The sequence below is a fragment of the Dama dama genome, chromosome 20 (genome assembly GCF_033118175.1).
Source record: "Dama dama isolate Ldn47 chromosome 20, ASM3311817v1, whole genome shotgun sequence".
Lineage (NCBI taxonomy): Eukaryota > Metazoa > Chordata > Mammalia > Artiodactyla > Cervidae > Dama > Dama dama.
In genome coordinates this window covers 22,358,862-22,383,658 of record NC_083700.1, presented here as the reverse complement: position 1 = coordinate 22,383,658, position 24,797 = coordinate 22,358,862, and the positions used below count along the sequence as shown (strand labels likewise).

At 48.6% G+C, this 24,797-nt stretch overlaps 7 non-coding genes and 1 pseudogene across 7 annotated transcripts; 6 read left to right on the top strand and 2 right to left on the bottom strand.

The window, feature by feature from the left end:
* Positions 1-997: 997 nt before the first annotated feature.
* LOC133041886 (U1 spliceosomal RNA) lies at positions 998-1,161 on the top strand. The gene has a single exon (XR_009689435.1). It is a non-coding gene; the product is annotated as a U1 spliceosomal RNA (small nuclear RNA).
* A 6,551-nt stretch (positions 1,162-7,712) lies between these two features.
* Positions 7,713-7,784, bottom strand: TRNAQ-CUG (transfer RNA glutamine (anticodon CUG)). Its single transcript has one exon. It is a non-coding gene; the product is annotated as a tRNA-Gln (tRNA).
* Positions 7,785-10,921: 3,137 nt separating this feature from the next.
* Positions 10,922-10,995, top strand: TRNAN-GUU (transfer RNA asparagine (anticodon GUU)). The gene has a single exon. It is a non-coding gene; the product is annotated as a tRNA-Asn (tRNA).
* Positions 10,996-11,447: 452 nt separating this feature from the next.
* On the top strand, positions 11,448-11,520 carry TRNAV-CAC (transfer RNA valine (anticodon CAC)). The gene has a single exon. It is a non-coding gene; the product is annotated as a tRNA-Val (tRNA).
* A 968-nt stretch (positions 11,521-12,488) lies between these two features.
* Positions 12,489-12,560, top strand: TRNAE-UUC (transfer RNA glutamic acid (anticodon UUC)). Its single transcript has one exon. It is a non-coding gene; the product is annotated as a tRNA-Glu (tRNA).
* Positions 12,561-13,525: 965 nt separating this feature from the next.
* Positions 13,526-13,599, top strand: TRNAN-GUU (transfer RNA asparagine (anticodon GUU)). The gene has a single exon. It is a non-coding gene; the product is annotated as a tRNA-Asn (tRNA).
* A 3,866-nt stretch (positions 13,600-17,465) lies between these two features.
* LOC133040166 (large ribosomal subunit protein uL22-like) lies at positions 17,466-18,083 on the bottom strand (annotated as a pseudogene).
* Positions 18,084-23,726: 5,643 nt separating this feature from the next.
* Positions 23,727-23,890, top strand: LOC133041885 (U1 spliceosomal RNA). The gene has a single exon (XR_009689434.1). It is a non-coding gene; the product is annotated as a U1 spliceosomal RNA (small nuclear RNA).
* The last annotated feature ends 907 nt before the right edge of the window (positions 23,891-24,797 follow it).

Sequence of the window (24,797 nt, the reverse complement as noted above, 5' to 3'; positions counted from 1 at the left end):
TTGAACTTTATTGTACCTAGCTTTAATACATACGACCTTAGTATATCTTTTGCAAGGAAAATAACTTGATATGATGAAAGCTTAAAGTAAATGTAAATGGGATAAGAGCTTTGGGTAAGCTCTTTAAAAAAATTATATTTTAGAGATGTCTACTTCAAATGATCTTTCCAGATATTTGGTAAAGTCCTAGAGTTGTGCTGATTTAACTGATGGAAGTAAATTAATTAACTAGGTAGTTTCAAAAAAATAAGATACTGAGACATCAATTACTAAATAAACTAAGGTCTTTAGGAATACTAACAAAAAATGTGTGAACTAAACGTAAGTGAAATTCTCAATGAGTGAAACTGAATTCTGAAGAATAGAAGTTCACGGCCAGTCGCGACGCTTAATGCGTTTTACTAGACACACACACACAATACTGCATCACAAAGACAACTGGATTTGAAAGGAACCGGTTTCCCCTGGACTGCTAAATGTTCTGTTCTCCCCATGGAACGCCGTTATTTGGAAAAAGGCGCACAGGCTTCAGCCGACCGCCAGACCGGTGCTGGGCAGGACAAAAGGCAGGCAGGCAGCAGCCGAGCGCGCCGGGTCCCAACACGTAGAGGCTGGGAGAACAGGAGCGGGAGGCGGACGTCAGTTCCCCCAGAGGGCGCCCGCCGGCCGGTTGGCCGGGCCGGACGGCGTGGGAGGACGGAGGCGGGGACTAGGGCGGGGCGTGGGCTGGAGGGAAGCGCGGGTTCCCGTTGGCGTCACGGAAGGGGGCGTGTCGTATGTAGATATGTGAGCGCAGGGGCTGCTGGTCCGTGATCTGGTGCTTGAAGACCATATGGTCTCCCGTGGCGTGGGAGAGAATCCAGGCCTTTTTGCTTGAAAGTGCGTGGATGCGCTGTGTGGAAGGTCGAAGAAGGCTCGGGGATGCGGGGAGTAAAGTGAGCGTGTGTGTACAGTGTAGGGCGTATGAGGTTGAGGTGGGGCGGCAGGCTGGCAACTCATACTTACCTGGCAGGGGAGATACCATGATCACGAAGGTGGTTTTCCCAGGGCGAGGCTTATCCATTGCACTCCGGATGTGCTGACCCCTGCGATTTCCCCAAATGTGGGAAACTCGACTGCATAATTTGTGGTAGTGGGGGACTGCGTTCGCGCTTTCCCCTGGTTTTTCTGGGTGAAAAAAATAGAAAGAGGTTAGACGTACTGAGGGTTGCATGTGGGTAGTCCATTTGCTAGCTTTTAAACGCAACCCAGGGAGTAAACGCTCTGGAGATATTGCTGGTTTTGCGGGTCAGATGTCTCAGGAAGGCGCGGGAGTCTGGGTGCTGCCAGTCTATGAGTTACTCATTTTAAGATTTTGGTACACGACTGTGGGGTCGATAGGTGTGGACTCTGCTAACAGCCGCAGGTGGCGCTTGAGGAAAGAAGTACGAGGATCGTTTTTCATCCGTGGAGGAACGGGCGCCTGCTGGGAGTAGCGTGGGTGCGGATTTCCGATGTACGTTTACTGTCGACTATCGTGGCAGGCTCGCTCAGGAGCTCTTCGTGAAGTGTTTGTGCGTGGGGGAAGGCTTGCCTGGGGCGCAGGATACAACCAGAGCGGCCCTAATCTGGGCCAAACACACGAAGTCGGATGAGAAGTCAGGCGGCGCCACGTGACCAACTTCTCGTCTGCCTGTCTTGTGACACGCTGCAACTAGCCATTTTCCCAGCAGTGTCCTGCTTTCAGAGGCTTCATTTCTTGCGTGCTCGGCTGCCTTGCGTGTAATAAACGCCTTAGTCATTGCTGGAGACACGGCTTAGATACCATCCCACTCACCCCTTCCCACCCCAAGCGGCCTCTTCGTATTTCTGGATCCAGTTCTCTCTTCACCCCCGCCTTTTCTCTTTAGGCCTTCTCTTGTTACCTTCCCAGTCAGAAAACAGTACCCCCTGTTTCAGCCTCGAATGTGCACCTGAATGCTTAAGTAGTCTGGCCAACTAGGCAACCTCCTTAACATCCCTTCTCCTTAAATGGCAGTAGAAATCGTACCTAACGTGTGTTCTTTTGTTTTGTTTTGTTTTGTTTTCTCTCAGTCAAAAGTAGTTTTCCTTTTCTTCCTATCTGAAAACATTGAACTACAGTTTGGAAGAAAACCCCAGGCCGAGATGTCGGCAGTTTTGTGGGCTATTTGCCAACCCCTTTCTCAGGATGTGCTGTGCTCCCTTCTGACTCACAAAGTCCTCCTGGCAAATAGAAACCACTGGGCCAAACAGAAAAGGCAGGACCATGGCGGGAAGGACTGTCCTCCCCCTCGTGGCTGCCTCGGGGGCGGCACTCTCAGCCCCAAGAAGCCTCTGAGATCGGAGGAGGCGCTGGGAGTGAGCTGATGCTTGAGGGTAGGGCCAAAGAAAACTAACCAAAAAGCACGCAGGATGCGGATCGAGGATCTAGGTCATTGAAAGTGAAAGTAGAACATCCTACCCTGTCTCCCCAACAGCGGGAGATTTCCTTGCTCAAATATGAAATATCTGCAACAAGACCAAGGTTAATTTTTAGTGGCTTACTGATGAGAAAACCGGTTTTGGAGTTTTTAACAGGGTGATTCCCTCGCCCTCAAGGTTGTCCACGCTGTTAGGCTCTGGACCGCTGATGGAGGAGTTTCTGACCAAAAGAAGCCGGTCAGTAAGCAATACCGTGACGAGGACCGGCTTGAATATTGGTTTCCAGGACTGTCAGACACACCGAGGTTATTAGGAAGACGTCGGGGGGTGGGTCTGCGGTTAGGAACGCAGCTTCTGGGGGGTGCGGGGTGGGGCCTCCTTTTCAGTCTTGTGGCCCCCACTGGCCTTCCGGTTTGGCCTTGGGCCGGCTCCCATCTGCTAGGCCAATTTTGCAAGTGTCCTATGAAAGTGATAATCATAAAGTACTTCATAAAGTTGTTGTGTAGATTAAATGGGATAACCAAAAATACACCTGTGGCTTATAGTACGCATGTCCTGATAGGAAACAATCAAAGATGAGCTTGTAAGTCTTCAATAAATTGTCTTTGTGACATCCATTCACAAAGTAAATTCGTATTAAAGAATTTTTTAAAATGTAAATGGAATTTACAAAGGATAAGCCCACGAAAGGGACTTGCTTATATAGCAGCTTTGTTCATAATAGTCCCCAAATTGAAAACATTTCAAATGTCCATCCTGAGATGAATAGATACATATGATTGTGACATATTCATTCAAAGGACCACTACTCCTCGCTAAAGTGGTACAAATACCTGATACGTGGCAACAGCACGGGTTACTCTCAAGCGCACCGTGCTGAGTGAGGGAAAAAGTACATGCTCTGTGGTTCCATTTATGTGAATTTCGAGAACTGAGAAATTGATCCACAGAGACGGGAACTAGAGCACTGATTACCTGGGTCGGGGAGCGGTAGGGGGATTGACTGCAAAGGGGCACAGAGGACAGTCTGGAGTACTGGAGACATTCTTTTTCCTTGAACAGGATAGTGGTTCTGTGGGTACGGGCGTTTGTTTGTCAAAAGTCATCAAACTTGAAATGGATGTGTTGTATTATTTTCAAATTATACCTTAAGAAATCTGATTTTTAAGAAAGTAATGAGAAGAATCATTCCAAAATGTAATGTCTTCATTAAATTATTATTATTATTGTTATTAGCCTTAGGGGATCCTTTCAGAAAAGCATCTCTCGTGTAAACAATTTGATTGAAAGTTCAACAACTTCTTCATTTTTCTTCCATTAAATTTATGCACTATTAAGTTGAATGCTTAAAAATAAAAATAGAATCTATAAGAGCTCTATTTTATAAGAGTATGGTGGTGGTTTAGTCACTAAGTCGTGTCCGACTCTTGTGAGCCCATGGACTGTAGCCTGCCAGGCTCCTCCGTCCATGGGATTCTCCAGGCAAGAATACTGGAGAGGGTTGCCATTTCCTTCTCCAGGGGACCTTCCAGAGCCAGGAATCAAACCCGGGTGTCCTGCATCGCAGGCAGATTCTTTACCAACTGAGCTACAATGTATTTCTTTCCTCTCTTGTTGATATACCGAAATGACTCCATCAATATGTAACTACCTTAACAGAAATTATTTTTGAATTTAACATGTCTCAAAATTTTACATATTTGTGTTTTCTGCATCATTTGAATGTTATAAACTAAGCATATATATGTTTTGCCAAAATTTAGAATAACAGTAGTTAATTCCGGGGGTTGGGACTACGGGTGGCAGCTTATTTTCTTACATATCTATATATATATATTTAGACAGAGTGCCTGAAGAACTGTGGGCGGAGTTTCGTAACAATGTACAGGAGGCAGTGATCAAAACCATCGCCAAGAAAAAGAAATGCAAAAAGGCAAAATGGCTGTCTGAGGAGGCCTTACAAATAGCTGAGAAAAGAGAGGAAGCAAAAGACAAATGAGAAAAGGAAAGATATACCCATCTGAATGCAGAGTTCCAAAGAACAGCAAGGAGAGATAAGAAAGCCTTCCTCAGTGAACAATGCAAAGAAATAGAGGAAAACAATAGAATGGGAAAGACTAGAGATCTCTGCAAGAAAATTAGAGCTACGAAGGGAACATTTCATGCAAAGATGGACACAATAAAGGACAGAAACGGTATGGACCTAACAGAAGCAGAAGATATTAAGAAGAGGTGGCAAGAATACACAGAAGAACTATACAAAAGAGATCTTCATGACCCACATAACCACAATGGTGTGATCACTGACCTAGAGCCGGACACCCTGGAGCGTGAAGTCAAGTGGGCCTTAGGGAGCATCACTCCGAACAAAGCTAGTAGAGGTGATGGAATTCCAGCTGAGCTATTTCAAATCCTAAAAGGTGATGCTGTGAAAGTGCTACACTCATTATGCCGGCAAATTTGGAAAACTCAGCACTGGCCAACAAAGGTCTGTCTAGTCAAAGCTATGGTTTTTCCACTAGTCGCATGTGGATGTGAGAGTTGGACCATAAAGAGAGCGGAGCGCCGAAGAATTGAAGCTTTTGAACTGTGGTGTTGGAGAAGACTCTTGAGAGTCCCTGGGACTGCAAGGAGACCCAACCAGTCCATCGTAAAGGAAATCAGCGCCAAATATTCATTGGAAGGACTAATGCTGAAGCTGAAGCTCCAATACTTTGGCCACCTGTTGCGAAGAACTGACACACTGGAGAAGCCCCTGACGCTGGGAAAGATTGAAGGCGGGAGGGAAGGGGACGGCAGAGGACGAGATGGTTGGATGGCGTCACCGGCTGGATGGACTTTGAGTTTGAGCAGGCTCCGGGAGTTGGTGATGGACAGGGAAGCCTGGCGTGCTGCAGCCCATGGGGTCGCAAAGAGTTGGACACGACTGAGCGACTGAACTGAATGCCTGTTACGTGACTCCTCTTGGGTGATTTTTCAAAAGAAATAGACGGACTTAAATTTATTGTCAAGCATTTTTACGGTTTGTGTTCCTCTTTGACTGGTAGGATATCCTGTGGAGCCAGGAAGGCTGCCGTTCAAATTCCTGCTTTCAGATCCCACTCACTGACTGACTTGACAAGTTATTTAACCTTTCTATGTCTCAGGTTTCTCATATGTGAAATGAGGATGATGACGTGATACCAGCCTTTTGAAAGGATTAAGTGAGTAAACCCATTTAAAACTTGTAGACCATGCCTGGGCACATGGCACTTTGCATGTCTTCATTGGGTGTAAGCTCTTGCATTTTGGGAGCAACACTGCATAAAGATTGGGTGTGATTTTATTTGTTACTGACACTTTTCAGTGACTATGAACCTTCCTAGAGAGACGAAAGCAGTGACCTCCTGGGCTGAGAGGATCTGCCAGTTTGTTTACTAGCTCGTGTGATCAGCCCATCAAAGGGGGAATAATGTTCCAATTGCTTGCTTCGAGAATGCTCCCCCCCCCCATTTTTTCTTTTCTTTTCTTTTTTTTACATTTTTACAGTGGAAAACATTCCTACACATGACACTAGACCCAGAATTTTTAAAGCTTGATACATATAATTACATAAAAATTTAAGTTGGACACACAAGCAGTGAGTTTTACTCATACAATATATATGTATACATTAGATGCAGTAATATATGTACATACATACATATACATATATATATATATATATATATTCAGTTACATATGCCCCAAAACTTGTTATGGGAGAAAGTGGACCCTGATCCGATCCCACGTTTCTTTTTTTCCACGAATAAACACTTTCAGGTCAGGTAACCAACTGTTTGGCTATTTATCGCCTTATCTCTAAATAAATATTGACGCTGGATTTTCCAGTTTCCCATCCCAGGCCCTGCAGACCGGCCTGCAAAGGGGGAAAGTGGAGTGTGTGCGTTTCCCTGCCCGCCAGTCATCCCCAAGGCAGCCGCCAGGACTTCCACTCACCTGCAGACTGGCAGAGCCCACCTCACCGCTCCGGAAGGAACCCGCGAAGGAAACTTGGCCAGGACAAATGCCAGGCCAGCAGCTTTGCAATTTAGGGTGAAGCGGGTTCCCGGACATGTCAGTAAAGAGTGGGAACTGGTCCAGAGTGAGGCGCTCGCTGTGGTCGCCCCAACCCAGCGACCGTCCCCACCGCGGCACCCGCCCGCTCCTCTCCCTTCCAGTCCTTTTCTCCCTTCGGGCTCATCCTCTGTTCTCTCCTGCCCTTGCCCTTCCTCGGATCTTTTCGCCGGCCTCACACCTTTCTTTTCCCGTCCTCCAAAGACAGCTGCGTCATTGAGTCCTTTGTAACCGCTGAAAGATCCAAAATACAAGCGTCAGAAAGATGCTCCTTAGCACCGCGAAGGGAGCATTTTAACTAGCTTTTCAACTCCATCACGGGCCTCATCCAAATTTTTCTCCCGAGCAGTGGAGGACACAAGTGGGGTGTCCACCCCACGCTCACGTCGTGGGGTGTCTTCTCGGTGGGGCAGAGTCTCGGCAGGACGAAGGGGGCCCGGCCGGGGGTGCGGACTCCGAGCGGCGCGTCTCCCCTTCGGCCCCGCAGCAGCCTGGCCGGGCGGCCGTGGGCCGGGGACCTGGGGTCTCCTCAGACGCCGGAATCCGCGGCCCGCGCTCCTCTTTCGGGCTGAGCTTGGGACCAAAGGACGCGATTTCCAGAAGTCAAGGTTCAAACCTTGGCCGAACAGCGGCTTTGCGTGCCCAGCGGAGACTTAGGAGCGAGAAACTCTGAATAAAATCATAATAAACTGGGACAAGATCAATTAATATTCGGAATAATAGAGAACCTGAATAAAGCATGAATAAAGTTCATCCCAGTCAGGTCTGGAACCCTGGACCTGCCGTCCTGGTCCAGGCTGCCATCCTGGCTGATCAGCGACATCGCAGCCCCTCCCCGCCACCATTTACGCACCGGGACAACCGTGCGGTTACAAGGGGTGCGGTGCGAAGCCCCCTCGAGGGGCGGGAGTCGGTGGGCGCAGCCTCTGCCTTTTACCCGCCGAGACCCAGGGGACCCGACCAGGGGGCTGCACTCGACGAGCGTCGCTGCGCCCCTGGCCGGGAGGGGGAGGGCAGGGCAGGCGCCGGCCCTCCGACGGCCAGGGATGGGCGGAGCCGTCCGGGCCCGGCGAGGACGCCCCCGGTCCCGTTCGGTCCCACACCTGTCCGCCGTGTCCGTGTGAGCCACGCCGCTGGGGGGCGCGGGAGCCGGAAAGCAGGGGAGTAAAACGTGTCCTTCTTGAAATTAAACAGAAAGGTCCCACCGAGATTTGAACTCGGATCGCTGGATTCAGAGTCCAGAGTGCTCACCATTACACCATGGAACCCCTTTGAAAGCCAACTTCTTTCCGTCGCCAGAGAACGGTACCCGCTTCTTCAGGCTCCATACGTCCCACCCATAATCTCAGGGCAGTTCTTCCAAGGACCCGACAAGATCTGAGTACGGATGACCCGCTTTGATGTTCAGCCCTCTCTGGTTTCTCTCTGCTCCTCTCGTTTGACTGACATCTCTCAGTTCACAGCGCACCTCAGAAAATGAAGTAAACTTTCCACTCTGGGTTTCCGGTCAGGGAAGGGCCCCCTTAAGTCACCGTCATCAACCGCATATTCTGCCTCGGTTTGCCAGAGTGTCCCATGCTGAGGTAAAATTTCTGCAAATAAGAGTGTTGTTTTCCTTTCCTTTGCCTTCACCCTTTCCCCAGAGCTCAGAGAGGGCAGATGATCGTCAGGGCAGGAGGTGGGATCCCCTGGGTCCCTTGGATTTCCTGTAGCACCGATTACACTCCAAAGCCGCCACCACCACCACCTCCTATGTGTAACATATAAAGTGTGTGGAGTGGCAATGGAGGCAGGAGAACTCTCCTTTTCTTCTCCATACAGTTCTGATTGGGGGCGGGGGGTAAGCGTTTCTCCCCAAGTTTGTCAGGCTTACAGTATAAGGAAAGATGAACATTTACACAAAACCCTCAGACAGACCAGGCCGAAAGCACCTGGGGGTGGCTCAAGATCAGCCACATGTCGTGGAGCCCACGGGGCAGGGCTCTGACACGTAGGCAGTCACAGACTCTTGTCAGAGCTTGGTCACGTCAGTTTCATTCCAATTTCTTAACGTATCCAGAAACTGCACAGTTTAACAAAGAAGCGTGCACACCTACTTAGAAGGTATGTATCCAAGTTGTCTTACAGTGTAGACAGTATTTATGTACACAAAATACCACCACACTAAATATTTACATGTATAATAAGTCCACCTGATGTCTCCAAGTAATAATCTTTACTTCTTCATTCTATCGCAAAGCCATTTCTTCCCTCATCCAGTACACAGAACTGAAAAAAACAGCATCTGAAGAAGAGAGCTGCAGCCCAAAGAAAGGAGTCGGAAAGTGGCCAGTGTTGCCTGGAGACCCGTGTTGTGTTCCCAGAGGATGGACAGAGGTTGACACAGGAGGAAGGAGGCAAAGGGGAGGCGCCTCTTAGGAGGAGGAAGTTCGCACGCAGCCCCGAGATGAGAAGATGAAACTTCCTTTTGGAAAATCAAGAAGCTGAGGGGTGACAAACACCACCAAGTGCCCCTCCAGGAGCCCCTGGAGGTCGGTCAAAGTTTATGAGTGCAAGGATCAGTAATGGTCTCTGGCTGATATAGGAAGAGAAGAAATGCACAGAAAGTATGTTGACAGATCACAGAATGGCCAGGAAACCTGGAGAACCAGGCTCTCACAAGGGGCAGGGAGGAAAACCAAATGAGGTTAGAACTGCAACGGGTGGAGAGACCGTCTGTGACGGACGAAAGCCTGGGTGTTGGATCTGAGAGCCAAGGAGCCTGTGGGGATGTATGTGGTGGGAGCTGCCTGTGCTGGGGGCCAGTGAACAGAACTGCCCTGGGGAGGTAACTCCGCCTCCTCCCCCCTGCCCTCCACTGCCCTCTCCCTCTCGCTGGTCCTCCCACTCTATCTGCCTCCCTTTGTAGGGCTCCATCCACCTCACTCTCATCTCCCCTTCTTCCTGGCTCTCTTTCTCCTCATCCCCCCTTTGCAGCCCCTTCCCCTCCCATTCCACCCTGTCTTTCTGGACCTTCTCCTTCTGTCGCTAGTGCTCCTCCACCACCTCCGGTTTCCACGGTTAGGAGGAAGATGCGGGAATATTTCCCACCATGCCAGGAAGCACCAGTACCTTGCTCTCTGGGCAGGACGCTCTGAGGGTCTCTGGGAGACTGAGTGAGGAGGCCCTCAAGTTGTTCTCGGCAAGGGGACACAAGAGCGACCGCCACCAGATCCCTGCCCTCCCGGAGCTCCCCTGAAACCAAAGAAGGCAGCGGGAGGACCCCACCGGTCCCAGAGGCCTCTCCAAAGGGTGCACAGAGGCCCGTTTTCCCCACCGCTCTGTGCTCTTCCCATTTCCTCCAACCTGCACTTGGGTCCCCGTCTAGCAAGCAGAGAACTGGCGATGAAGAGGGTGGCCTGGCCACAGTCGAGCAAACCGCAAGAGCAATCAGTTTACAGAAATTTCTAGAGGCAGAAAGCTACTTTCAGGGGAAATAACCAAGGACAGTGGTTGTCAAAAGATTCAGAGGATTGTGATGACAGCATTTATGATTTTGCTGCCTATAGCATTATTGATCCAGTAGTTTCTAAACCCAGGCACATCTGACAAGAGCAGAATGAAGAAGAATGCTCCTATTGCTCCCATGTTGCACAAGAAAGTAGGGAGATACCCCAAGTTTTCTTTATTTGTTCAAGGCCACCCAGGGCAGAACCATTTTTACAACCCAGAGCTTGTGCTCCTGAGCACAGGTTGGTCGGGTCTGTCTTCTCAGATGTGGCCCTGGCAACATTTCACAGTTGGAGTGTTGGGGAAGAAGAGCAAGAAGAAGAGGGAAGGCAAGAGAAGGAGCAGGGACGGGTGGAAGCACAAATGCTATGATTCTCCCCTCCCTGGCCTTCCTCTCTCAGCTTTCCCCTCCCTTCGAACTTTTCGCTCTTGGAAAACTTTTCGGTATTTCCGGTCTCAGGGGTCTTGATGGGGCAAGGGCTAAAGACGAGAATCTATTCATCCAAGTCCTAGAGCGTCCCGCTGAGTGCCAGTCCCTGTCCTGGGCGTGCGGACACAGGGCGACCATCCCCACGACCTCTGCCCTGGTGGAAATCGCCTGGTGGACACAGGGAACCTAAGCACAACCTCGGCCCGGAGGCCTTTGCCAGGGTGGGCAAACTCTCATTCATTGGGTGTAGGCCAGGAAACAGGAAGGGCCATCATGGGAGCGCACCGGGGGTGTTCAGCTGTCCTTGGATCTCATCCGGCTCAGGCCCGGAGGGTCCGAGCCCTGGATCCCGGGATCTCTGAGGGGGCTGGCATCTGTGGCGGGTAGGGGCAAGGACGTGGCAGCGTATCCCTGGGGGCAGGGCACTTCCCCCGGGAATGCGTGAGTGTCTCCTCCATACAGAGTCCAGAAAAGGCCTGTGCTGCTGTCTCTGTGGCGCAATCGGTTAGCGCGTTCGGCTGTTAACCGAAAGGTTGGTGGTTCGAGCCCACCCAGGGACGGTGGGGGTGAGATTTTAGAGAACACCAAAGAGACTCCCTTTTGCCAAGGGGACACCGGAGAAGTGCTGCGGCGAGCCGGCTTGCGGAGAAAGAGCTCAGGAGTCAGGCGCAGAGGAGGGCGCACCCCCAACCCCCTGCGGCTTCCGGGAGCTGGGGAGTCGGCGGGGGGGGGGGGGGGGGGGGGCGACCCCTGCGATGGGGTGCGGAGCTGAGGGTCTGACGACACTGCGTTGGGTGCGGGACCCCGAAGGCAGCCTGTGGGGGCCCGAGGGTCCTCACTTGAGGGGAGATGAGGAACGTAAAGCAGGGCCCTCGGGAGCCGCCGTCTCCGTGCCTGAGAGAGCTTGGGGCTTCAAGGTTCCTGTTTGAGTGTTTAGAAATTGGTGGTCTAGATACCGATGGCGGGACCTCGGCTTTTCATGGATACAGTGTTAGGCCGTGGCTGGTATCCTGTTTCCGTAGTGTAGTGGTTATCACGTTCGCCTCACACGCGAAAGGTCCCCGGTTCGAAACCGGGCGGAAACAGACTGCTTCTTTTTTTCCAACCCCGCCGCCCCCCCCACCCCACCCCCAGCCCCGCCCCCCCACGCTCCCCCCCGCCCCCGCCCCGAGATGTGCATTCTGACTGGCAAAACCAAAAGGTTCCAAAGGCTCCGGGTGAAGCAGACCACCGCAGCTGTAGGAGGAGTCGGTGACCACCTGGAATTCTACTCTGCACTAGGAAGCAGCCCTCCTTTTTCTGCTCCGAGTCCCTGTGAGTCCAGGCCCAGTTCATCCCGGGGGGTGGGGCGGGGAAGGACAAGGCTGACTTCGAGTCACCTTTCCGTCCGGAAACCCCCTCGGCTCCCTGTCGGGCGCCTGGGTCTCTTCCACGTGTTCACAGATTGCCTCTGAACACCATGGAGTTCACTCCCGTGACGCTCACTTGCTTTCCCCCACCTCGGAACACCTGAGGAGCAGTTTTGTCTCCCTGGTAGAAGAAAAGAGACAGCACCCAGGTCTCACCGTGGACTGGACTCCAGCCAAACACACGGGCGTGAAGAATTTAAGGCTCCGCGAACTCAGCCGGTCGCGGAGGGAAAGGAACCCGTACCCGTGCGGTCGTCAGGAGAGGCCCCGAGGCCAGCTCAGAGATCTGGAGGTAGACGGATCTGCTCATCACCCGCTGAAAGCCAAGCCAGCGCCTGACTCGAGGGAAAACCGAGGTTCACAAAGAGAGCATGACCTGGGCTCGGCAGCACACAGCGCTAGAGTTGGACCAGGAAGAAGGGACCCAACAGGATAGTTTGTGACCTGGTCTCAGAACGAGAAGCGTCGCCCAGGAACGGGCATTTGAAGGGCGATGAGCAGCGGGTCAAGGGCTGGGAGCCTTGCACAGCTGCATACAGCCATAGTGGCGCTGGGAGATTTCCTTTCCTGTTCTCTGCATCTCTGGTTTCATCTTTCCACTCTCAGTTATCTCCTGGACAGCCAAGGCGGTGTTTCCGTACGGCTCCCTGGTGGTCTAGTGGCTAGGATTCGGCGCTTTCACCGCCGCGGCCCGGGTTCGATTCCCGGTCAGGGAAAGCTCTTTTCTTCTCCATTCCTCGGAGTCTTCCTGCCCAGATCAGATTTGTCTTTTACTTCAAGGTCCAATGCAGAAGAGCGTCCGCACAGAGTCCCGAATGCCAGTGAGTCCCGGCCTCAGGGTCCTTGACATCCGGCAGGCTGGAGGAGGCTCCCCGTGTGCAGTGAACAGCCTGGGCTGCCCAGCTCTCCTCTCCACTCTTTTCTCTCTGCCTGATAGAAACCCCAGAGCCTTCCTTACAGAGTTTTCATCCAAAGAGAATCAGGGACTCGAGTTCCAAAGATTCATTCAAAACCAAACCCCAAACCCTCCAAAACATACATCCAAGGTACCGGAATAGAAACATCGTGTATTCTGTACTCAACTGCACAGTTCACGTTTTCCCACGTTTGCTTTCTCACTCTCTCCATGGAAACCTGAAATCCATTCTCTTTAGGATGCAGAGAAGCTTCAGGGGGAGTCTGGTTCGGTTCTCCAGGACGTGCAGGCCAGGCACGCTCTGCGCTTGTAGGAATCCCCCACCCCCAGGACCCTGTGCTATCCAGACTCCGCCGGGTCGTCTTGGTGGACAGTGGGGTCTTGGGTCAGCCTGAGCGCTAGAACCACCTCCCTCGGGAAGACCCATGGGGAAGTGCAGCTGCCCCCTTGGCTCTTGCCTGGCTCTCTGTGCCCAGATCGCAAAGGGGAAGCCTTCTTTCCTGTGGTGTGAGGATGAGTGGACGGGGTGGGAAATGCATCAGAGGGAGGGGGAGTATTCTCAAGAGCTTTCCGGAATTGTCTGCCCTAGGATAATGGCGTTTTGTGTAGCCTTCTCCTGGCCTTGACCCAGTCTCAGGTCCAACGTGATTTCACCGTTCTCATCTTTGCGTTTTCCCGAGGCTTTGGAACTGGCACCGTTTCTCGGCGGAGCGGGAGGCACTCTTTGTCTCCAGCACAAAGAGTGGACGGACGCGGTGTGGTGCTGTCTCTGTGGCGCAATGGGTTAGCGCGTTCGGCTGTTAACCGGGAGGTTGGTGGTTCGAGCCCACCCAGGGACGGGCGGTGGAGGTTTTAGAACCCATTCAAGGTGTTCCGTGCCGACGACCATTCAAGCGGTTCCATACGAAAAATCTGCTCTCCTGCACTCGGGGGTCCTAGTCACCTCCGGACTGCTGCCGGCCGGTCTGGGCCACCTCACCTTTGCAGCCCTATACTCTTGCAAGTGCAAGTGTATTCCTATTCACGCACAGTCGCCTGACGCAGGACCTCCTGACAGAGATCAAGGAAGCCAGTTTCGGGTGCGGTCAAGCCTTTATTCTGCCAAGTACCTAGACTTAGACAGGTCTAAGTGCCCCAAGTGTTCTGTGCCCCAGGGTTTTCACCTGTGAAAGGAGGCCAGCACTTAGCAATTGTTCTGTCAGTAGTGTTACCAGTGAACCCACCATCCCCAGCAGCCTCTGCATTATTTTTTTTAGAAAGGCATTTCCTACATGGTTCGTGTATTATTTGCTTTCATGGTGTGATGATGACACATATGCGGCAACCATCATTATTGTACTCACACTTCTGACCATTTGTGCAGGTGTTTATTTCCACAGTGTAGAAGCCTGGAAGTGCAATTGCTACCTTTAGTGTTTATATGCTTCTTAAGTTGGTAAATCCTGCAAGTTTGCCTTCCACAGAAGTGGGACTGAATCGTATTTCAAATTATTTTCCGGTCGTTCGGTGTCTCTTTCTTCGATTACTTTGGCAGCACAACAATCTTTGTGTACATCTCCTTATGATCCTCCTAACTAACAGAGGGAGCCGTGGCCTCCCGACCCAACCACGGGGAAAGGCAATAGGGGGACGCTGAGGCGTTACACAGAGATACTCTATCGCTTATGGTGGAGAGTTAGTCACTGAACATTTTTAAAGCCCTCCAGTAACTGTCCATTGTTTTGTCTGGTGACCTGGTCAACCGGGTCCAGAGAAGACGGCCAGGGTGACCTCTTTCTGCCGAGCAACTTATCCAGAGAGAAAAATCTCACTGATCCCAGAGGCTTTTCCCTTCTCTCCTTTCTTCTTTTATTTACAAACTTTGGTCACACTTTTAACTTGAGGGAAAAAAATCTGATGCCTGTCCCTCCTCCTATAAAGTGGGGGGTTACCATGGAACACCCCCTTCACTTTATTCCTTGACAGTTTTTTGGTTTGGTTATTTTTTGGAAGAGTCGGACACGACTGAGCGACTGAGCTGAACTGAACTGAACTGATAAAAATTAGCCCATCCAAGACATGTCGTGGGAGCCCCCGGAATCCCGCCCCTCACAGCCGCCTGCTTCAGACCTGGACCCTTAGAGCTATTGGCTCCTGTTTGCTCTGTTCTTCTATTCAGTCTTATGCGCAGAGACTGTGCGTTTTGACGTTTCTGTACCGTGTGGTTTGGGGACAAATATGTTAACTTATATACAGAGTACATCATGAGAAACGCTGGGCTGGAAGAAGCACAAGCTGGAGTCAAGATTGCCGGGAGAAGTATCGATCACCTCAGATACGCAGATGACACCACCCTTTTGGCAGAAAGTGAAGAGGAACTAAAAAGCCTCTTGATCAAAGTGAAAGAGGAGAGTGAAAAAGTTGGCTTAAAGCTTAACATTCAGAAAACTAAGATCATGGCATCTGGTCCCATCACCTCATGGGAAATGGATGGGGAGACAGTGGAAACAGTATCAGATTTTATTTTGGGGGGCTCCAAAATCACTGCAGATGGTGACTGCAGCCATGAAATTAAAAGACGCTTACTCCTTGGAAGGAAAGTTATGACCAACCTAGATAGCATATTAAAAAGCAGAGACATTAATTTGCCAACAAAGGGCCGTCTGGTCAAGGCTATGGTTTCTCCAGTGGTCATGTATGGGTGTGAGAGTTGGACTGTGAAGAAAGCTGAGCGCCGAAAAATTGATGCTTTTGAACTGTGGTGTTGGAGAAGACTCTTGAGAGTCCCTTGGACTGCCAGGAGATCCAACCAGTCCATCCTAAAGGAGATCAGTCCTGGGTGTTCATTGGAAGGACTGATGCTGAAGATGAAACTCCAGTACTTTGGCCACCTCATGAGGAGAGTTGACTTATTGGAAAAGACCCTGATGGTGGGAGGGATTAGGGGCAGGAGGAGAAGGGGACGACAGAGGATGAGATGGCTGGATGGCATCACCGACTCGTTGGGCATGAGTTTGAGCAAACCCCGGGAGCTGGTGATGGACAGGGAGGCCTGGCGTTCTGCGATTCATAGGGTCTCAAAGAGTCAGGCACGACTGAGCGACTGAACTGAACTGAACTGAACGGATGTTCTCTCTCTGATTTGTTCATCACTGATAAGGTGGCGCTAGTGGTGAAGAGCCTGCCTGCCATTGCAGAAGAGGTCAGTTACACGCTGTTCGATCCCTGAGTCAGGAAGATCCCCTGGAGTAGGGCACGGCAACCCACTCCAGTGTTCTCGCCTGGAGAATCCCATCCGACAGAGGAGCCTGGCAGGATACCGTCCATAGGGTTGCACAGAGTTGGACTCGACTGAAGCAATTTCTCCTATCCGTGTGGGAATCTGGTCTCGTTTTAGGAAGTGAACTTCTGGGGATAATCCACATTGAGTGGTGGCTGACAGGGGTCCATTCGCTGTGAGGTAGACGATGACAGTTACTCTGGCCCACGAGGCTTTTTTCACTGCTGCTTGTCTTGATGCTTCTGGTATTCCCTGGGATGTGACACGGCAGCGGTGAGAAGTCGTCCGCTTCTCCTCTTTCCTCTGTTCGGTAAAATCCACGGGGCCCGGTCTGTACTCGTCAAGCACTGCACAAGTGGCCTATCTACGGAAGGATCATCTTACTATGCATCCTCCCCTCATGAGAAACTCAAGATTAATAGACGAGATTAACACAGGAAGGATACTGGATTTTTCGCATGGAACAGAGTGTTTCTTTCACTGGTATGTGAAAGTTTCTAAATAGCTGAAAACATTCAACGAGTGAGGTAAGGATTGTTGAAATCAGACTACAGAATGCAGAGGAAAAGACACTGATATCTTCGCAAGGAAGCAATGAAGTCAGCAACGTGAGCACTTCTGACAACCCTGCAAATCAAGATCGAATCCTTCCAGAACTGTAAGCAAGTTCAGCCCTCAAGAAAAAGGAAGGACTAGCGATGACTTCAAGCACAGTTTTATACACTGGGGACTCATAAGTGTAGTACAGAATTCCTATTTTCCTCAGTGAGATTCCTCCAATATCGCTTAAGTATATTTCATCTTGTTTCCCACACTGGCAAGTGTTGTTAATATACATCGTTGACTCTGCTTTCACCTTCAGTAAGGCTCACTAATTTTTTTTTTTTTTAGGCTTACTAATTTTTAAAAAAAATGTATTTATTTTATTTATTTTTGGCTGCCCTGTATTCGTTGCTTTGTGTGGGTTCTCTTTAGCTGGAGTGTGCAGGCTTCTCGTTGCGGGGGCTTCTCCTGTTTCAGAGCACAGTCTAGGTGCATGGGCTTCAGTAGTGGCGGCTCACAGGCTCCGTAGCGGTGGCTCGAGGGCTTAGTTTCTCTGCGGCATGTGGAATCTTCCCAGACGAGGGATCGGACCTGTTTCCCCTCCACTGGCAGGCAGATTCCTATGCAGTGTACCCCCAGGGAAGTCAAGCAAGGCCCACTGCTTTGATGTATTTTTATCCCCCGTTTAAATATATTTTCCCAGAAACAAGTCAATAGACTTTCTCTCACTCTGGGGAGAACAGACAAGTTAGGCCTCTCAAAATTTAAAGGTGTCACTTCTCTTAAGGAAGGTAATAATCAGTTCCATAAATGTAAAATTAAAAAATGAAGAATTTCTGGGGAAAATACTCTACTGTTTATGCTTCCATGTGGTATGTATGTATTTATTTATTTATTTATTTTACTTTTATTTGCATTTATTTTCTGCGGCATTTATTCCCGGGCCATAAGTTTTTGTTTCTTCAGTTTCTTCTGGGATATCTTTTTCTTCTGTGCAACCTCCTCTTCTGGTTTAGGAACAATCTGTTCTTTTTCAGTAAGGATCATCTCAGTGTGGCAGGGAGAGCTCATGTAGGGGTTGATCCGACCGTGAGCTCTCTAAGTCCTGCGCCGCATCTTGGGGGCTTTGTTCACTTGGATGTGCTCAATGACCAGAGAATCTGCATCTAAGCCCTTAAGTTCAGCATTACTCTCTGCATTTTTGAGCATGTGTAGTAAAAATTCAGCACTCTTTTTGGGCCACCGACCCTGCGTCCAGCCCCACTGTTTGGCCTGTGCACACCTACCAAGTCCACCATTGTAACGACGGAATGGCACACATTGCTTCTTTAAAGTGACATCCTTCAGATACTTGGTGGCTTTTCGGATATGCATACCCTTTATGGCCTGGGCAGTCTCACGAGTGTTCTTAAAGTGAACACGAAGATTTGAACCTCTTGATTTGCATGATTTTGTGGGGTTTTCTGGGTCGAGTGAATAGCGCACCATTTTTAAGGGTCAGCTCAGGCCGCTTACCGGAAAAGCCCATGTGGTATTTATATAAGGAAAATTTTGTTGCTAAATTTGTGACAAGGAAAAAAAAGATTTAACTGTAGATTGAGTAAATGGTCTTGATTACTTGGAACAGCAACCATGAAGGAATGAAATTGATAACAGAGTGTTCTTAATACTTTTAAACAATTTAAATAATGTACATAATGGCCTTCAAAATGTTTATTCATGTTTTTTTTTTTTTTTTCATGGAAGCGACTCAGAAAAATGACATTGTTTTTCTCCTTTTGGTCTAACACCAACTCTATGTGTATTTTCAGATTATCTTATAAAGGTGTAGAAAATAATGATGGTATAATATATTCATATTGAAGTCTTGGGTTTATTTAGGTTGAAAATCTGAATTACATTGGACTCCCTAAGTTTCCTATATTAGTTTTACGGCTCAGATAAGCCAACATAGCCAATGAGTATTTAAACTTCTAAAAATTTAAATCTATGTCTTGAAGTAGGTTGAATATACTAATATCTTTAAAGGGGAATGAATCGTTACAACTCTAGACACCAGCAGACTCAGTCATTCCCCCTACAATATTTGGCATATATATTTAGGTGTCCTGTAATATGTGATTCCATATATACCAATATATGATTTCAACATTCTCGTGTTCCAACATGTGTCTGCTTAAATGACAGATTCATGATCTATAGTTAACTTTAATCCTTTGACTATATTAAATTGATTTAGTGAATGAATCGTCTTTCGTTGCCTGCAAGTTTGTTCTCTCTTTGTCCTTCCCGTTTGCCCTAATTTCCTGGTAGATTGGCTGACAGCAGAAATACCGCTTTAGTTGGGGAATGCTGTTGTTGTCGTTCACAAACTGGTCTATATCTTGTTCGTGTGTGGCCGATGCTGGGCATATTACTACGTTGTTCCCTTGACGAAAGCTCGGTGCAATGGTTTGTTGTTTTCAGTGCTCTGACATTTCAGAATCATAACCTTAACGTTGTGTGCTGCACAGCTTCTCAAACTTTCTCGAAGCGTCACCTCATTTCTTATTAGGCATCCATTTTTTTGTGTGTGGCACTTGCTTTCTATCATAGCAACTACCAAAATCCAGTTTTTCAGAGATATGATATCATAGTAAAGAGTGTAAAATAGTCTAATGTTGGCAAATTTTACTATGTAGATGACACCTCAATAAACTTAAGAAGGAAGAGTAAAAAGGCAAACAATACCAACATTTCACAGGACGGAGAGCACTGTAAATTCTTTTTCATTTCTAAAAGGAGCGTTAGTAAGGTCAACAAAGTCGCAGAGGAATTTGGCAGCATCAGCTAAGGGTCATACTTACACTATCATGTGCTGTGGTCCAGAAATCGTACTTTTTCGTCTGTGCTATATATTTGACCTGTGCTGTCCAATGTGACAGGTAGAAGTCACAGGTAACTACTGAACGCTTGTAGTGTTTCTAGTGTCACATGTGGTAATGATGAGATTTTTCTTAATGCAGTAATTCTCACAAAGTTTTAAAATAGATGATAATTGAAGACTTTAAATTCCAGGTGACTGGTGTTAATGCTAATAATGGGAAACCTCACTAAAATTGAGTCAGGAGACCAGAAGGGGGAGCTCTCATGGATTACCACTGGAGTTCAAATACAGGAGGAATTGTCAATCATGGACCTAAACAGAAGAATCATCAATAGGAAAGAACAATCAATTATAGGCCCGGACAGTAAAAGATGTACCTTGTATGTCCTGCAAGATATCAGCAAAAAAAAAAAAAAAAAAAGATATCAGCAACTCAGGCAACGAGAAGCTGTCACCACCCTGAACTTTCACTTTTTCCAGTGTCCATTGCTTCAAAAGAAGTCCTCTCAGCTTCTTTCTCTTTCTCTCTCAAAGAATGTTCCTTCTTCTCCTTTGTGTGCAATCTGCCTATGCTTTTGCCATAGCTTGCTTGTCCTGCTTTGTGATCCCCCTGCTACTTCTGAATCAACCCACTTTGTTTGGGAGAAAATCCTAAAATTTTTATTTTAAAGGTCAACGCTAGCATTATTTTATTGGAATGGGCTGCCCTAGAGAAGTGTGTATTTCCTTGAAAGGTCATAAAAGAATGTTTGTATCGTACCGTTTCAGAATATCCTCAACTGGAAACAACTCAGATGTTCAGCAGTAGATAAGTAAACTGAGACATATTCTTACAAGGAACACAACAGAGACAAAGAACTACCTGAAAACTGTGGTTACATTTCAGAGACGTTCCGCTGAGTGAAAGAAGTCAGGCCCATACCCCGCCTTCCAAAAAAACAAACCCAGTTCTTCGGAGGGGTGTGTGTGTATGTGATTACTCTGAGCTCTTTCATGGAAGTCATGAGGAAGCCTTTTGTGGTCTGGTGATTTATCATACCTTAGATCTTTGGGAATGCTTCATTAGTTATTCAGGTTGGTGGACACTGGTAATCGTTTTGGAAGCGTGTACTCTTTGAACTTTACACATGTTATTCCTCATTTTGTCAAACATTTAAAACCACTTGGTTATGGCTAATGTGATGTTGATACTTCTCCTTTTCTTTTGGCCTGGGCTAGGAGGCAAAGTAAATTTGAAATATTTATTGGGCTATTTAGCTTTCCTCAGACTTTTGGCTTTCCTTCACCAGTAATCAGATAGCTGATTACTTATTTATGTGTTGCTCACAATCATTATATTAAGTTGACTTTCAACTGTTACTCCTGTGTCAAAGAGAAAATGAAGGGTTATTTTAAGAATAATTAACTATAATAATTATATTTAAGAATCTGCCGACCAAGGCAGGGACACGGGTTTCATCTCTTGTAAGGGAATGTTCCATGTGTTGTGTGCCACACCTACTGAGCCCGCTAGCCTAGAGCCTGTGCTCTGTAGTAAGCGAGGTTACCGCAAAAGAAGCCGGAGCATTGCAACTACAGAGTAGCCCCTGCTTGCCACAACTAGAGAAACTCCCACGCACAGCAGAGACCCAGCACAGTCAAAAATAAAAGAAATTAATTAATTACGGATGAAAAAAACAATTATGAGCCAAGGAAGAGGGTGGTATATGAAACTGAGAAATCCTGATGAGGAAAGTAGTTCAATCAGGCTTAGCTATCTCAGAGGTGTCAAAGGGAGGACTCTGGCAGGTATGACACACGGAAATTTGACACATTTATTTCACTACTAAACTTTCGTGAAGTTTTGGAGCATTCACACATAGCCACAAATATTTACCTGATTAGTCATCTTCACCAGATCAACCAGTCCAGACTAGCTGTTTGATGGCTTTCAGCTTATCTATTTTTCAAGGGTTCTTAGGAGAACTGGGTTCGATTCCTGGGTGGGGAAGATCCCCTGGAGAAGGAAATGGCAAGCCACGCCAGGAGTCTGGCCTGGAGAATCTCCTGGAAAGAGGAGCCTGGCAGGCTAGAATCCGTGGGGTCACAAGAGTCAGACGCGATTTAGTGACTAAACCACCACCTTAGCCTTCCTTAATCAACAGAAATTGATAAGAGGACAGACTAGAAACTCAGGTAAGGCTTCATTGGGATCCCTGCCGCAGCAAAACAAGTAACAGCTTCCCTTGTTTGCCATGGGGCGGGGGGAGGGGGGGGGCCGGGAAGGGTGGTGTGCTGGTTTCTTACACGGAATGAGGATAGGGGTCGGGGTAGGGGTCAGGCTATAGGACTGGCTCAGGTGGTTTGCCTATGTGTTTCCTGGTGTTGTGTGCAGGGGAAATTGCAGTACCCGGCTTTTTTCTGGGTTCCCTGTTTTTGGCACCTGCTCTTCAGAGATGACAGTTGGGATTTTGGTCTTTTCGTGTCTTGTTGTCCACAATTTCCACCAACAGGCATACATGCAGTTATTTTTTGTCCCCTGTTGTTTCTTTGTATTCTGTTGCTGGAGAAGACATTTGGATCTCAAGGACACAGCAGTGAGTGGTGGCCTGAAGCAAGATCTTTGTTGCCTGTGCAAGAATTGAACCAGGGTAGCCTGTGTGAAAACCAGGAATCCTAGCCACCAGTCCATCAAGAGCTAGGGCTAGAAGCAAAGTTGGCCTGACTAGTGCCTTCACTGAAAAATGAGTTTCTTAAAGCAACAAAAGCTGTAAAGACAGGTACAGAGTTTATTATCAGAGCCACAGCACAAGTCGGACAGCACACAGATACACAGTTTATTTAAGACAGAAGCAAGGCAGAGATATACACTCCGAGAGAAAGGGTGTGTGTGTCCTCCTTAATGAGAAGGAGTGCATCAGAGAGGAGATTCAAATCCCTTACGTGGGACATGTCTTCCGGGTCTTTGTTTACCTTTGGATGAGTTCTCATTTCTTTTTCCACACCTGACCTGTCCTTGGGCTGTTCCTGACATGCATGTGCATCTTTTTGCCAAGAAGGATTGTAGCGCAGAGGCCTGGTGGAGGTTACCACCACCTATTAAGGGGTAGTTCTGTCTACCTCCTTTTTAACCCAGGAAAAAGCTTTGTAAGTATGGATAGTCTGCAAAGATCTCCTTGACCTCAAAAATACGAAATAGGTGGTCTCTTTATTTTCTGTCCAAGCGGGGCTCAGCTCTTCCTTGCTCCTCCTCATAATCTTACGTTAAGGAAGCTTTAAAAAAAAAAATTATTAGGTACATGGGATATTTAGTTGCAGCATGAAAACTGTTAGTTGTCCCAGATGGGATCTAGTTCCTTGACCAGGGATCCAACTCCGGCCCCAGGCATTGGGAAGTGTGGAATCTTAGTCAGTGGACAACTAGGGAAGCCCCTGTCCTTAGGCTGGAGTATCTGTCCACGGGAGACAGATTCCAGCTGCTCAGCGTGGGGCGCATGGAATTTCTGCCTCAGTGTGCCCAGGTGCAAACATTTGCAGCAAAGCGCCCCAGGTCCTAGCCTGTCTCAATCAGACAGAGGATACAGACAGGTGTTAAAATCTATCTGTTCAGAGTCAAAACCACACCTGAAGCTGGAAATAAAATGAATGAAAATTTTGATGAATGACACAATTTTCACGAATGGAACTGAGTTCACGGCCAGTCGCGACGCTTAATGCGTTTTACTAGACACACACACACAATACTGCATCACAAAGACAACTGGATTTGAAAGGAACCGGTTTCCCCTGGACTGCTAAATGTTCTGTTCTCCCCATGGAACGCCGTTATTTGGAAAAAGGCGCACAGGCTTCAGCCGACCGCCAGACCGGTGCTGGGCAGGACAAAAGGCAGGCAGGCAGCAGCCGAGCGCGCCGGGTCCCAACACGTAGAGGCTGGGAGAACAGGAGCGGGAGGCGGACGTCAGTTCCCCCAGAGGGCGCCCGCCGGCCGGTTGGCCGGGCCGGACGGCGTGGGAGGACGGAGGCGGGGACTAGGGCGGGGCGTGGGCTGGAGGGAAGCGCGGGTTCCCGTTGGCGTCACGGAAGGGGGCGTGTCGTATGTAGATATGTGAGCGCAGGGGCTGCTGGTCCGTGATCTGGTGCTTGAAGACCATATGGTCTCCCGTGGCGTGGGAGAGAATCCAGGCCTTTTTGCTTGAAAGTGCGTGGATGCGCTGTGTGGAAGGTCGAAGAAGGCTCGGGGACGCGGGGCGTAAAGTGAGCGTGTGTGTACAGTGTAGGGCGTATGAGGTTGAGCTGGGGTGGCAGGCTGGCAACTCATACTTACCTGGCAGGGGAGATACCATGATCACGAAGGTGGTTTTCCCAGGGCGAGGCTTATCCATTGCACTCCGGATGTGCTGACCCCTGCGATTTCCCCAAATGTGGGAAACTCGACTGCATAATTTGTGGTAGTGGGGGACTGCGTTCGCGCTTTCCCCTGATTTCTCTGTGTGGAAAAGTAAGAGGAGGTTTATGTCATAAATGTGAATGTGTTGCTGATTGTAAATGCTAAAACGCCTACCTTAGAAAGGCTGGATGTCTGTTGGATGTTCCCTACTTACGCCAAGCTCAGAGAAGTTGGTACGTTAGAGTATTGTTGGGTTATGAGAATCATGTAAAGCTCCATCTTGAGTGAGTGAAGGAGGGAGGGACTTGTAGTGGGGAGTCCTGCTTACAGTCGGCGCTTAAGGAAGAAACACACGTGGCTGGGTCCTTCAAGAACGCTCCTTTAAGCTTATTCGTGAGAAGTTTTTGTGTGAGGGGAGGCTTCCTGGTGCGCAGGATACAACCAGAGAGACCCTTACCGGGGCCAAACACACAAAGTCGTAGGAAAAGTCAGGAGGCGCCGCCTGACGAACTTCTCGTCTGCCCATCTTGAGAGAGGCTGTAACTAGCCATTTTCCCAGCAGTGTCCTGCTTTCCAGAGGCTTCATTTCTTGCGTGGTTAGCTACCTTGCTTATTTATTACACGCTTTAGTCATTGCTGGAGATACTATTTAGATAGCATCCCACTCATTCCTTCGCACCCCAAGGGGCCTCTTCATATTTCTCGATCCAGTTCTTTGTTCACCCCCGCCTTTTCTCTCAGGCCTTCTGTTGTTACCTTCCCAGCCAGAAAACAGTACCTCTTTTTCAGCCTCGAATGTGCACCTGAATGCTTAATTAAGTAGTCTGGCAAACTAGGCAACCTCCTTAACATCCCTTCTCATTAAATGGCAGTAGAAATCGTATCTTTTTTTTTTTTTTTTTTCGGTCAAAAGTTGTTTTCCTTTTCTTCCTATCTGAAAACATTTACAATCTAGAAGAAAACCCCAGACCGAGTTGTCGATAGTTTTGTGGGCTATTTG